Source organism: Humulus lupulus, chromosome 6 (assembly GCF_963169125.1).
Source record: "Humulus lupulus chromosome 6, drHumLupu1.1, whole genome shotgun sequence".
Classification (NCBI taxonomy): Eukaryota; Viridiplantae; Streptophyta; class Magnoliopsida; order Rosales; family Cannabaceae; genus Humulus; species Humulus lupulus.
The window spans coordinates 11544888-11557117 of record NC_084798.1 but is presented as its reverse complement, the minus strand read 5'-3'; the positions used below and the strand labels follow the sequence as shown (position 1 = coordinate 11557117).

The following is a 12230-nucleotide window of genomic DNA, read 5'->3' as shown; positions in this document are numbered from 1 at the left end:
TGAACATCCTGTTGGTCGTACTATCTCTTGTATCAACTCCGTTAACCCACAGATCCTTCAACTCATCCACCAATTGTAAAGAACGCCCTAGACTAATACTTACAAAATATTCGCATAACATAGCTTATAAAAGAATACCATCCATTATTAAAGTCTCAGGGGGACTTATTTAAAATCATGCAAGTTGGCGCCATAAGTTTAAAATAAAACATAGGTTTTTATGCAAAGTTCAAAGAAAACCAATTAAGTTAAATAACAGAGTCCCACTGATAATTTAGGAAAAGTCCCTTAAAACAAAACATAATTTAAATGGCGTTCCACGTTGATCGTTTTATCGTCCATAGGATTGCCCCACGCCATACACCCCATGATGAAGAACTCCTCACGTCACCACGCGTGCCATAGAGAAATCCTATTTGCTACCTGGAAGGAAAGTAAGGGGGTGAGCTAAAAGCCCAGTAAGGAAGTACAAGCAAATAAGCAAGTAAGAAAAAAAAAAAACAAACAACCAAACACTAACGTTCATCTAAAAACATCATGGTATATCATAACATAATCGTAACATTTCATCATATCATAACATAAATGTGACATATCAACATATCATAACATAAATGTGACATATCAACATATCATAACATAAATGTGACATATCATCATATCATAACATAAATGTGACATATCAACATATCATAACATAAATGTGACATATCAACATATCATAACATAAATGTGACATATCATCATATCACAATCATACAGCATACATGATGAGCATGGAACGCTAGTTGTCCATGTCACCCTATGAGGTAAACAGGAGATCACTGGTCCTTGAATAACCTCGGCGCGTCCGCCCTAGGAGTCACGTCTCAATGTCCTTAGTAACTCGTACGATGTATCTGACATCGAAATCTGTTTGATGTATCTAACATCACATTCTGTTTGATGTATCTAACATCCATACACATATCACATTAAGGCATTCATAATTTCATAACAGTTCATTCATATAACAGTCTTACCATTCATAGCATAAAATCATAAAATCTATCTAACTTCCTTACCTCAGGTCCAAGCTAAGAATTTCACAATCTTTTCAACGAGCCTATATCATAATCAAAATAACGTTTCTTAGGTTCATAAAATTACTATTTTGCCCTTCCATACAACTCATGTGTGCATGGGCCATGCACTCATGAATACAGTTACACTAAAACATGCAATTATCGCCAAAAGAATAATGCTCGTTCTACCCATTTTGCTAACATGATTGCTTTATAAAAATTACATATTTGAATAATAATCATGATTTTGGACGTAAAAGTTGATTTGTATGTAACATGCATACGTGAGAACGTTGCGTAATAAAGACGTTTTCAAAAACGATAATTCTACATTTCTTGCTTCTATTGTTTGAAAATCAATAGCCATATTACATGCTTTATTTTTCTTAAAATTTCTAAGTTGATTAAATTTCTCAAAAACTTTATTTTATTTTATAAATTTATTTTATTTTAGCTCAAAATAAAATATGTGACATTTTCATTAAATAAATATTAATTTACCAAGAATTATCCAACACGCTTGGATTTAATTAAAATACCTATTTTAACATGTTTCTTTAGAAAAATATATTTTATTATTGTGTTACAAAAATGATGTGAAAAATATATTTTAAGTGTGGAAAAATACATTTTGATTTAATTTATTTAAGACTTAGTTTTTAAGTAGTAAAAACCCATATGTGACAATTTAATAACAATTGTTAACCTTTTTAAAACAAACTTTCAGCCACTATTTATTTTATTCAAAAATCACAAATAAATAGAGTCTAAATATTTTTCTCAATCAAAATAAAGAAAAATAATTATTTATCAAAATATGCATTTCATACCATTAAAATATCATTTTTCAATATTACCATAACTTAGGAAAAATAATTTATTCCAAAAATTAATCAAATTCATTTTTAGTGAAACTTACTTCATATTTTATTACAAAATTCCAGCAACCATTTTTTTATCATTAAAATCACCATATTAAATTTTATAAACTCATATTTTCTCAAAATTCAATAAAAATTCTGTAGGAAATTAATTGGGTAAAATATCATAACATGAAACTTAAAATCCTCTTTTAATTTCATAAAAATTTACACATTCATTAAGAACATTGTTTATGCATGCAATCTCATCTTTTTATCAACTTTTACCCAATTATTTTGAAAAAAACAGCAAGCTTAATTCTTTGCAAAACTCAACTTTTGTCTCAAAAATTACATAAAATCATTCATGCCTAAGATCTCATTATGCTCTTATAATATGCATGATTCTAATATCACTAACATAATCACTTGAATCCTTTTAAACCATTTGTTGCAATTCCATGAAAGCCAACAAAACTTTTTCAATAAAAATAGCATATAGTAAATTTATTCCATATTCACATATGCCTTATTTTAACCTAGCATATTTCTATCATTATTTTCATGCATCTCATAATTTAATCATTCAAAATATAACATGCATCTAACAAAATTTCATGATCAAAATATCAAGATTACCACTTGTTCTCTTACCCATGTATCATAGATCCTAAAACATGGATCAAATATATTGTAAAATCACACAACATATCAAGAACACCCTTGGGTGTACCTAGGCCGAAATCACCTTACAAGTGTTCATAGATTATAACAATTTTTTTATGCATAGCAAAATCAACATCACAACCCTTAAACACAAATCATGCCCTCACAAAAATCCAAATCCTATACATCAATCCTACCCAAAATCAACCATTAGCACCATTAGCAAAACCTCATATACAACCCACCAAAAACAATATAAGGCTAAGGAAAAGACCATTACCTCTCTTGATTGTAGAATCAAGAACACAAAAGATCAATACCACAAACTCCACACCCTTGTTCAAGCCTAGGGTTTTTATGGGAAAGCCACCATGAAGAGAAGGAAAGACCCAAACACACACAAGAAAAATAACACAATCAAAATCATATTATCAAATAAAAAGATTATGTAAAAGAGAAAACAAGAAGACATACTCTAGAGGGGTTCCTCTTCACTTTCTTCTTCCTTCTTCCTTTCTTTCTTTCTTCCTCTCTCTCTCTCTCTCTACACGCCACTCTCTCTCTCTCTAGGTCACGGCAGCCCCACACACACACACAAGAGCAATGGCTCTTCTCTCCTTTCTTAGCCCCTTTATCACAAATCCTCTCATAAAGTCTCCCCAAACAATATTAAGGTAAGTTTCCATTTCTCTTTTATTTTCCTTGATTTTTCTTTATTTCAAAAAGATACAAAGGGATAAGATATGATCATGCCTATCCCCAAATGATCATGGTCTTCAAGTCTTGATTTTTTTACCATTTTAAGGAAATATTCCATTCCCACTAGGTCACACGCCCACTCCTCATTTCCCTTTTCTTTTCTTCTTTTTTTTTTTTTATAAATAAATTACTCAATTAAATCTAAAATAAGGAAACCTAAAATGTGTAGAAAATCTACACATGTGCACCATGCTACTATGCACTAGCACACACTAAATTACTAGGGTGCATTACTATCTATCATGCACCTTAGTGCATTCCACCATAGCTCACATAAATACCTCATTTGTCACACTTAAATAAAATGTAACACTAATAGTAAGATAACATGTTACACAATTAATCACTTATTAAATTAATTAACCAAAACATTTCTAACAATTAAATAAAATAACAAACAATCAAATAAAACAAATAAACAATTAAATAAAATAACAACACTTAAATAAAACAATTCATCACACTTAACATTTAAATCAAATAAAGCACAAAATTTAAATAATCTAAAGAAATTTTTTTTTGGTGCACTACACCAATGGTCTCAGAAATACATCCATGTCCTTACCGGGTGATTTTGGCCCAGGAATAAGGAGGGTCAACATGAAATAATTGTCTTTCATGCACAACCAAGGTGGCAGATTATAGTTTGCCAACACCACAGGCCACATACTGTATGCAAGATTCATGTTGCCAAATGGATTAAATCCATCAGCAGCTAAGCCCAGACGAACATTTCTGGGATCCCTTGAAAAATCAGGATGCTTGGCATCAAAGTCCTTCCACGCAGAGTCGTCCACCGGGTGTTGCATCACCCCTTCATCTTTTGATTTCCCGGCGTGATGCCATATCATGTGCTTTGCTGTAATCCTTGAACTGTATAATCTTTTCAACCGAGGGGTCAACGAAAAGTAACACATCACCTTGTGTGGCACTTTTTTTCCTTTCGTCATTTCGGAAGTAATCCATCTACTACTTCCGCATACTGGACATGTCTCTTTAGATGCATGCTCATTGTAAAATAAGCAGCAATCATACTGACACACATGAATGGACTCGTATCCCAACCCTAATTTTTTCAATCTCTTTTTCGCCTCGTAGTACGATCCGGGGATTTTGTTCTCCTTAGGAAATGCAAGCTTTAACAACTTCAGCAATTCATCAAATATGTTGTTAGGCATCTTCCCTCTAACTTTTAGATGCAATAACTTTGCTAAAAAGTTCAGGGATGAAATCCAATCACAGCCAGGATACAACTCCGCTTCAATCTCCTCAAATAACTCGTCATAATACTGACTCCCACCGGGATCCCTTTCTGCTTCCTCAGTTGTCGGTAAAAGGAAGTCTTCCACAACTTGAATCATCTCATCGTCTTCATTCTCATCAACCACCTCATCAGCAACAATTTCTTCCACCTCACCATGAAAAATCCACTTATCATAAGCTTGATGAAAACCCCTATCGAATACGTGTGCCTGAACTACATCTAAAGATTCAAATCTATTATTATTGCATCTCACACACGGGCACCTAATTCTTCCATCAGAATCTTTATGTTCTGACGCCATCCTCAAAAAAGCTTGTAGACCATTCCAATATTCTTGACAACCACGATTTCTCAATGTTGTCCAAGTCTTGTCAATCGCCATCTAAAGTGTTATAAGAGTGTGAGTTTTAGTAATGTGAATAGAAATGGATAACAAAGGAGATTTGTTATCATTTTTGAAATCTTATGCAATATTATAATATCTTATGCTATTTTATGATGTTTTATTTGATCATGTTATTTATAAACAAATTAATTTTTTTTCCTAAACTAATTTATTATTTATTAAAATTTTATTAAATATTATATCTAACTTTTATTATTTAATTAATTAAATTATTATAAATTAATTAAAAAATAAATTATTATTTATTCTTAATTTTTTAAACTTTTATTAAATATAATTATCAATTTCTATATTCATGTAATTTATAAATTATTATTTATTCATAATTTTTTAATTTGTAATAATAATAATAATTTTATAAATTAATTATTATTTGACTTTAAGACTAATTTATATTTTTAAATAATTAGATAAATTTTATTAATAATATTTTAAACTTATCATTTATGTGCCGATATCCATGTAATTGATGGTTGTAGTCAACAACCATCAATCACAAACATACCGAGACTAAGGAAATAAATTAACTACTAATTAATTTTTTTGTTCTATTTTTACAAATTATAATAATAATAATAACATATGTTCAAGCAAAAAGGAGAAAAAGAACAAAATAACATGATAATATGCACTTATTGTTTTTTTTTTCTATACTCACTTTTTTTATTAAAAAAACTATCTTAAATTTGTTTAAAAAAATTTCACAATCTAAACAAAATTAGTTTCCCTATTAAAAATATCAAGTTGCGGTGAAAGTTAATTAGTAGTATATAAGCTTTCACTTATTTGACTAAATACTTTTTTTTTTTACAAAAATTAATAAGTAGTTCAAAAAAATTGGTATGGCCGCCAATAATGACAATGGAGTAACACAGACGTGAAATAATTAGTTTGTTTCAATTTTAATTTAAAAAATAATTACAAATTTTTTTAAAATAAAAAATAATTCAAAATTTATTACTAAAATTTAAAAATGATTCAAACATTAAAAAAATATTTTAAAATTTAAATTAATTTTAATTGAATTTGTATATTTTTCTAACACTTAGTTTAATTAATATTATATAATTAAGAAAATGGTGATAAAGAAAATACGGGTGCTAATAATCTGATTGATCAAGTTCCTCTTTATTCAACATTAACAAAAACACTATATTTTACTTAATACTAAATCATCTATTATTATATTTTATAAATTAATTTAAGTTATCACTTAAATTTTGTTTTTAACCAAAACAGTCCTATAATTATTTACATACCAAGATTAAAAAATAAAGTAAGAACAAACATATATCTTAACAATAGATGTCAAGATTTACATACCACGGATACTAACTAAAGGACTCAAAACTCAAATATTATACACTAAACAAATACAAAATAAATTATTCAAAAAATACAAAAGATATTAATTACAAAAAATATATCCACACCTGTTGAGGGTGTGCCAAGGTCGTGTGTGTGTCGGGGTCGTGGGTGTGTCGCTGTCCTGATAAAAAAAAATTAATACCAAAAGATACACGAAAAAAATTCAAACCAAATATATGAAATAAAAACTCGACAAGAATAGAAATTTATAACAAAGGAGATTTGTTATCATTTTTGAAATCTTATGCAATATTATAATATCTTATGCTATTTTATGATGTTTTATTAGATAATATTATACAATAAACAAATTAAATTATATAATTTAATTAGATAATATTATATCAAACTTTTATTATTTAATTAATTAAATTAATAAAAAATAATTAAAAATAAATTATTATTTATTCTTAATTTTTTATACTTTTATTAAATATTATTATCAATTTCTATATTCATGTAATTTATATTAAACAATATTATTCAATATACAAATTAAATTAAATTATTTATTTAGATAATATTATATCAAACTTTTATTATTTAAATCATTAAAAATTAATCAAAAATTAAATTATTATTAATATAATTATTTATTCTTAATTTTTTATACTTTTATTAAATATTATTATCAATTTCTATATTCATGTAATTTATAACTATTTAATATTAGATAATATTATTCAATAAACAAATTAAATTATATAATTTTATTAGATAATATTATATCAAACTTTTATTATTTAATTAATTAAATTAATAAAAAATAATTAAAAATAAATTATTATTTATTCTTAATTTTTTATACTTTTATTAAATATTATTATCAATTTCTATATTCATGTAATTTATATTAAACAATATTATTCAATAAACAAATTAAATTAAATTATTTATTTAGAAAATATTATATCAAACTTTTATTATTTAATTCATTAAATTATTAAAAATTAATCAAAAATTAAATTACTATTTATATAATTATTTATTCTTAATTTTTTATACTTTTATGAAATATAATTATCAATTTCTATATTTATGTAATTTATACCTATTTAATTATTTTTTATTATTTAATTAATTAAATTAATAAAAAATAATTATAAATAAATTATTATTTATTCATAATTTTTTAATTTGTAATAATAATAATAATTTTACAAATTAATTATTATTTTACAAATAACTATGCTTTTATCAAAATAAAAATAATGATTATATAGACACACTAGTCGTACCCAAAATAACCAGAATACTTTATAGAAACATACAAAGTCCCTAAAATCGACCCATATAACCTTTCAGAAAAAAAAAGGCCATGAACGAAAAATAACTACATTACACCAATGAAAGACAAAAGGAGTCAAAAATTACCTTTGGCCGGACGGAAATGAAGCAAGCTCTCCCTGCAAAACATACATATATATATTAGTAATTTTTAAACAATTTAGGTATAAGAAAAGGCTATTTCTTCATTAACCACAAAAAATAATTACACAATACAGTTCTATACTCTATATTGGAATAGAGTAAAGAACTTAAGACAAAAATCAGCTAGTATTGAATAATACTATTCTAACCCACAATTTTGACAAAGCAAATTAAAAACATCCCAATTCCAATATCAACTACAGTAATTCTAATGTTACGAGAAAATAATAGAGAAATAAAGCAAACCAACAAGGCTGACAGTGACACCGAGTATCATACTGTCCCTACTCCCTATTGAGTCCAAGATCAAATAACTAAGATACAAACAATGGAAAATGTAATGTGGTTAATTAGGAAGCAAGATCTTGCCTCTGTGCATAATATGCTTCGATTAAAAAAAACGTTTTAATGTGTTGTGCTTTAAACTCGCAGATATAAACAAATATAATTTTTCCTCTGACAAATATGATAAACATATATTTAAATAAAAATCCTCAAATTTGATTAGAGGGAAAAAAGAAAAGAAAAAAAAAGACCCGAAAGAGTTCTATTATTTTTCTTGTTATGTAATATATACTAAAGTGAAAAGGCAACAACAGAGGGCCAACCATTCTCAACAGAAACGAAAGCTTTTCTCAAACAAGAAAAAAAAACCCAGAAAATTTCATTCTCTATAATCCACAAAACAAAAACAAAAACCCCAGAAAAAAATAATAAATATGAATAGTAAAATACCCAGTGCTCTGCTTCTTGGGTGGAGAAGAAAAAAGCCAGACAAAGCCGTACGGGTCCGTGACCTTGCCCACGCTGCCACCGAATGCACCTCTGTCTTTACCCACGTTGCCACTGAGAGGCTGAGTCTGCGACGAACCTGATGTGGAGGAGACGACGAAGAAGACAATGGAGACGATGATGGAGGAGGAAAAATGGGTTTGTGGGAGTTCGGAGAAGGAGACGTTGCGGTTTAAATCTGCGAAAGTATTAGCGGCGGACCCCGCCTCTATTTAATTGAGTCCGCCGCTAATAATAGTATTAGCAGCGGGTTGCCCGTCGCTAAATTAAGTGATTACCCGCCGCTAATATTATTAGCGGCGGGTAGTCCGCCGCTAATATCCCGCCTCTAATAAAACTTAAAATATTCCCGGGCTTTTTATTACGTGTATTAGCGACGGACTATCCGCCGCAAATAGTGGTAAAGTCCGCCGCTAATATATATTTTATTAATTGTTAAATGCTCGAATCTTATTAGCGGCGGACCCCCGTAGTCCGCCGCTAATAGTATATGCAGTACAGGCGGACTCAGTCCGCCGCTAATAAACCTGCCGCTAATGCTTGTAATTGTTGTAGTGAGCGCTATATATGGGCGCTGCATCACCCATCGTCTGTACAACCCACGAAACCTTAATTTTATGAGGGTAAAATGGTTTTTTCACAAGGAATAGTTAGGGTTACTACAAAAACATAATTATGGGCGATTCAAATCACTTCTAGTCGCTAGAAATCAAGATGAACTTGGAGATCAAGATTGGAATTCATCAAGAGTTTTTCTTCTTTTTTTCATTTATCTTTTTATGTTCTTTTCTGAATCAATGGATGTTATGAATCTAGCTATACACTAATTTTATTTTCTAGGGCTTTAATGGAGTATTTTGAAACTCTTTAATGATTTAATGCAATTTCTATGATGTCTTCTTATATATTGTGATTTATTAAAGTTTATACTTAATGCTTGTGATTGACTGGCCATCGTTTGCATGTTCTATATGATATTCGAAATATGAGAAGTGAGAATTAATTAAAGTTTGTACTTAATGTCTGCTATGTAGAAAGTTTGCATATAGGTTGGTTTATATATCTTAGTATGAATATAAATTGTTTTTGTTAATCCGCTATCACAATTGGAAGAAGAATAATAGGAATCGTATTAATGAAATATTAGAGTGGATAGAAGATAAGATTAAATGTCTTAGTTTTATCTCCATTAAATTATCGTTTTAAAGTTGTTTCTTGAATTTGCTAAGGTTAATTTCAGTTTTCTTAGCTTTAATCATTCTCTTAATAAATTATTATAAGCTGAATAGAAATAGATATTAATTACTAGTAATGTGTAAACAACCCTTGTGGGAATTGATTAGTGCAAAAAAAATACACATTTATTGATTTTAATAGTCAAAATAAATTAAGTTTTAATTAATATTTTCATGGAATTAATATGATTTAATTTATAAATGAAAATATCTAATTTTAATTTAGTTTATTTTATTTTATGGGATTTAATTGGTATTTTTGGCACTTAGAAACAAAGAAAAAGAAAGAAAGAAGAAAGAAGAAAGAAGAAAATAAAATTGAAGATACAAAGAAAATGTGGTATTTTTGGAGTCAAAAGGCCCAACCCGGAGGCCCAAGCCCAGCAGCAATAGCCCTTCCCTCCTTGCCAGCCGCCAGGTGTCATCGTCACAGCGCGCCACGCGTCGCCTAGATGCCCAGCTGTTGCCTCCAGTGTGTGCCACATGTCCGCATACGCCACCTGTCAGTTGCCCAGCAGCTTGCCTCCTTCAGCCCTTCACGCCAGTGCATCCCTCATGGTCCAAGCAATTCCAACGTGACCAGTCTTCAAGCAATAACGTGACCCCCAGCTTGCGACACCTGTCCTCCAAATTGCTTCAACAACAGCAGCCCAAAGCACCAAAGTCAGCCACTTCCAGCCCAATGCATTAACTCCCCCACGCAGGCCCAGTTCTCCCTAGCTCCCTCATTGGCTGAAAATGGGTCAAAACCCTCTTGTGTCACCAGCCATGTTTTGTGGGTATTGAGCTTTGTAAATTGCTATTTTGAGCTTTAAAGATCATGTTTTTGTGGTATTTTAGAAAAGGAGCATTTTGACTATACACAAAAATAGCTAGGGTAATATTAATAATAAGATTTGATTTTTCAAATTCGTATTTTATTATTAATATTTCAGATTTATTTTGTAAACCCCATTTTGTTGTTTAATTTCTTTATAGTCCTTTTCCCCCTCTATAAATAGGGACACTTTCTTCATAATGGGCATGTAATTTTTAGAGTAGAGAAACTATAGCAAAATTTCCACTCACTTTCTTCTCATATTTTCTTCTTAGAATTTTGTGAGAATCATGAGCATAATGGCCTGATCTTCCTAGGAAGGTTAGGGATGATTCCATATCCCAGTGATGTTATTTTGCTACTTTGATTTACTATGTTCTTAATGTAATATATTTGAGTTATTTATGTTCTTTCATCTCTATCTTTATTTTGTTATCTTTATTCACTTATGCTAATAGTATATAGGATTAGTCATGCTCTTTCTATGTGCTTCTAATTAGTAAATGTAATATTGATACATAATTTTATGTCTAATCTTCTATAGCATTATTGCCCTTGGGTATTTTGTCATTTTTAGATTTATCAGAAGATTAACATTGTGCTTTTAAAGTAAAGAACTTTATAACTCAAATGGACTTTTGTTAGAAAAAAATATATGGACTTTACTGTTAGATTTTCCAAGTAAATGTTGGGATGTGAACTATCACTACTACAAAATCTGGCTTTTAGGACACTTTTTTAGGACACTCCTAAATGCGAGTCCTAAAAACAACTCTTAAACTTTTTTAGGACACTCAGTGAGAGTCTTTAAAAAATATTTTTTAGGACACACAGTGCGAGTCCTAATTACTGATGTGAGTCCTAAAAAATATAAAGAAATTTGAGTCAGTTTTGACTTTTAAGGACACTCTTTTGAGTGTCCTAAAAGAGTATTAAGGACACTCAAAGTGGGGCCTAAAAAAATAATAAATAAATATATTCTTAAGAAAATTAATAATTAATAATTAAAAATCAGTTTTATTTATTAATTAAATAAGAAAATTTTAATTAAAAAAAAAACAGACCTAAAAATCAGATTGGGGCTTTAGGGATTAGGGTTCATTTGTTTCTCATTCTTCCTCTCAGCCGCACCTCTCAATCTCCCTCACATCTAACCTCTCAGCTCCTTCTCTCTCCCTCTCTCTGTCTCACCCTTTTCTCTTGCAAGTGGTTGGCACGGGAGGCTCGATGGAGACTGCGACGGGGCTCTACGCGAACCAGACCCCAAAACTTCGAGAGAGCCTTCTCCTTGACGTGAACCAGACCCCAAAATCTTTAGGCTACCCTTTTCCCTACACGAACCAGGCCCCAAAAGCTTCAGGCCACCCTTCTCCTTGTGCGAACCAGGCTCGTTCAGGCCACCCTTTAACAACAAAACTGCCCGTGAACACAACTGTTGACGCCGTTTTTCGTCAACAGATAAAAGAAGAGAGCACGTAAACAATTAAAGACAATGGCCAAAAGAAACAAACGAATCAAACACATGGTTTTTTACGTGGTTCAGCAGTTAAATCTTCCTAGTCCACGAG

General features: G+C 29.8%; 1 long non-coding RNA gene across 1 annotated transcript; it reads right to left on the bottom strand.

The window, feature by feature from the left end:
* Window positions 1-109: 109 nt before the first annotated feature.
* LOC133783797 (uncharacterized) lies at window positions 110-3009 on the bottom strand. Its single transcript, XR_009870965.1, has 2 exons — window positions 2871-3009; window positions 110-423 (listed from the first exon to the last, which is right to left on the bottom strand). It is a non-coding gene; the product is annotated as an uncharacterized LOC133783797 (long non-coding RNA).
* Window positions 3010-12230: the final 9221 nt, after the last annotated feature.